The sequence below is a fragment of the Hypomesus nipponensis genome, chromosome 12, assembly GCF_054491055.1.
Source record: "Hypomesus nipponensis isolate SF chromosome 12, ASM5449105v1, whole genome shotgun sequence".
NCBI classification, from domain to species: domain Eukaryota; kingdom Metazoa; phylum Chordata; class Actinopteri; order Osmeriformes; family Osmeridae; genus Hypomesus; species Hypomesus nipponensis.
This window is the reverse complement of record NC_140372.1, coordinates 16,660,001-16,662,500: the sequence shown is the minus strand read 5'-3', so window position 1 is coordinate 16,662,500 and position 2,500 is coordinate 16,660,001. Positions and strand designations below refer to the sequence as shown.

General features: G+C 47.4%; 4 non-coding genes and 5 pseudogenes across 4 annotated transcripts in view; all 9 read left to right on the top strand.

Moving 5' to 3' along the window:
- Positions 1-111, top strand: part of LOC146263997 (5S ribosomal RNA) — a 119-nt gene extending 8 nt beyond the window's left edge. The window contains exon 1 of the ribosomal RNA XR_014725735.1: positions 1-111. This exon is cut by the window's left edge and continues 8 nt beyond it. This is a non-coding gene — a ribosomal RNA (5S ribosomal RNA).
- Positions 112-289: 178 nt separating this feature from the next.
- LOC146263996 (5S ribosomal RNA) lies at positions 290-408 on the top strand (annotated as a pseudogene).
- Positions 409-584: 176 nt separating this feature from the next.
- Positions 585-703, top strand: LOC146263995 (5S ribosomal RNA). Its single transcript, XR_014725734.1, has one exon. It is a non-coding gene; the product is annotated as a 5S ribosomal RNA (ribosomal RNA).
- A 170-nt stretch (positions 704-873) lies between these two features.
- Positions 874-992, top strand: LOC146263994 (5S ribosomal RNA; annotated as a pseudogene).
- Positions 993-1,166: 174 nt separating this feature from the next.
- Positions 1,167-1,285, top strand: LOC146263993 (5S ribosomal RNA; annotated as a pseudogene).
- Positions 1,286-1,479: 194 nt separating this feature from the next.
- LOC146263992 (5S ribosomal RNA) lies at positions 1,480-1,598 on the top strand. The gene has a single exon (XR_014725733.1). It is a non-coding gene; the product is annotated as a 5S ribosomal RNA (ribosomal RNA).
- Positions 1,599-1,766: 168 nt separating this feature from the next.
- On the top strand, positions 1,767-1,885 carry LOC146263991 (5S ribosomal RNA; annotated as a pseudogene).
- A 170-nt stretch (positions 1,886-2,055) lies between these two features.
- LOC146263990 (5S ribosomal RNA) lies at positions 2,056-2,174 on the top strand. The gene has a single exon (XR_014725732.1). It is a non-coding gene; the product is annotated as a 5S ribosomal RNA (ribosomal RNA).
- A 178-nt stretch (positions 2,175-2,352) lies between these two features.
- On the top strand, positions 2,353-2,471 carry LOC146263989 (5S ribosomal RNA; annotated as a pseudogene).
- The last annotated feature ends 29 nt before the right edge of the window (positions 2,472-2,500 follow it).

Here is a 2,500-nt window from a genome sequence, read left to right as displayed (position 1 = left end):
CCATACCAGCCTGGCAACGCCCGATCTCGTCTGATCTCGGAAGCTAAGCAGGGTCGGGCCTGGTTAGTACTTGGATGGGAGACCGCCTGGGAATACCAGGTGCTGTATGCTCTTTTGCTCATTCACTTAGAAACTGACATCTTGCAATATGCACAAGTAGTCCTTCATGAAAGGGGCTGGAAGCTGTTTTCATTTTGACACGAGAGAGAGAGAGAGAGAGAGAGACTACCTTGCATTGTCAATTGCTAAATCTGTATATGGATAAGTAGCCTTTGGTTGTCAACTTATTTGGTACGGCCATACCAGCCTGGCAACGCCCGATCTCGTCTGATCTCGGAAGCTAAGCAGGGTCGGGCCTGGTTAGTACTTGGATGGGAGACCGCCTGGGAATACCAGGTGCTGTCTGCTCTTTTGCTCATTCACTTAGAAACTGAAATCTTGCAATATGCACAAGTAGTCCTTCATGAAAGGGGCTGGAAGCTGTTTTCATTTTGACACGAGAGAGAGAGAGAGAGAGAGACCACCTTGCATTGTCAATTGCTAAATCTGTATATGGATAAGTAGCCTATGGTTGTCAACTTATTTCGTACGGCCATACCAGCCTGGCAACGCCCGATCTCGTCTGATCTCGGAAGCTAAGCAGGGTCGGGCCTGGTTAGTACTTGGATGGGAGACCGCCTGGGAATACCAGGTGCTGTATGCTCTTTTGCTCATTCACTTAGAAACTGAAATCTTGCAATATGCACAAGTAGTCCTTCATGAAAGGGGCTGGAAGCTGTTTTCATTTTGACACGAGAGAGAGAGAGAGACCACCTTGCATTGTCAATTGCTAAATCTGTATATGGATAAGTAGCCTATGGTTGTCAACTTATTTCGTACGGCCATACCAGCCTGGCAACGACCGATCTCGTCTGATCTCGGAAGCTAAGCAGGGTCGGGCCTGGTTAGTACTTGGATGGGAGACCGCCTGGGAATACCAGGTGCTGTCTGCTCTTTTGCTCATTCACTTAGAAACTGACATCTTGCAATATGCACAAGTAGTCCTTCATGAAAGGGGCTGGAAGCTGTTTTCATTTTGACACGAGAGAGAGAGAGAGAGAGACTACCTTGCATTGTCAATTGCTAAATCTGTATATGGATAAGTAGCCTTTGGTTGTCAACTTATTTGGTACGGCCATACCAGCCTGGCAACGCCCGATCTCGTCTGATCTCGGAAGCTAAGCAGGGTCGGGCCTGGTTAGTACTTGGATGGGAGACCGCCTGGGAATACCAGGTGCTGTCTGCTCTTTTGCTCATTCACTTAGAAACTGAAATCTTGCAATATGCACAAGTAGTCCTTCATGAAAGGGGCTGGAAGCTGTTTTCATTTTGACACGAGAGAGAGAGAGAGAGAGAGAGAGAGAGAGAGAGAGAGACTAGCTTGCATTGTCAATTGCTAAATCTGTATATGGATAAGTAGCCTATGGTTGTCAACTTATTTCGTACGGCCATACCAGCCTGGCAACGCCCGATCTCGTCTGATCTCGGAAGCTAAGCAGGGTCGGGCCTGGTTAGTACTTGGATGGGAGACCGCCTGGGAATACCAGGTGCTGTATGCTCTTTTGCTCATTCACTTAGAAACTGAAATCTTGCAATATGCACAAGTAGTCCTTCATGAAAGGGGCTGGAAGCTGTTTTCATTTTGACACGAGAGAGAGAGAGACTACCTTGCATTGTCAATTGCTAAATCTGTATATGGATAAGTAGCCTATGGTTGTCAACTTATTTCGTACGGCCATACCAGCCTGGCAACGCCCTATCTCGTCTGATCTCGGAAGCTAAGCAGGGTCGGGCCTGGTTAGTACTTGGATGGGAGACCGCCTGGGAATACCAGGTGCTGTATGCTCTTTTGCTCATTCACTTAGAAACTGAAATCTTGCAATATGCACAAGTAGTCCTTCATGAAAGGGGCTGGAAGCTGTTTTCATTTTGACACGAGAGAGAGAGAGAGACCACCTTGCATTGTCAATTGCTAAATCTGTATATGGATAAGTAGCCTATGGTTGTCAACTTATTTCGTACGGCCATACCAGCCTGGCAACGCCCGATCTCGTCTGATCTCGGAAGCTAAGCAGGGTCGGGCCTGGTTAGTACTTGGATGGGAGACCGCCTGGGAATACCAGGTGCTGTATGCTCTTTTGCTCATTCACTTAGAAACTGACATCTTGCAATATGCACAAGTAGTCCTTCATGAAAGGGGCTGGAAGCTGTTTTCATTTTGACACGAGAGAGAGAGAGAGAGAGAGAGACTACCTTGCATTGTCAATTGCTAAATCTGTATATGGATAAGTAGCCTTTGGTTGTCAACTTATTTGGTACGGCCATACCAGCCTGGCAACGCCCGATCTCGTCTGATCTCGGAAGCTAAGCAGGGTCGGGCCTGGTTAGTACTTGGATGGGAGACCGCCTGGGAATACCAGGTGCTGTCTGCTCTTTTGCTCATTCACTTAGAAACTGAAAT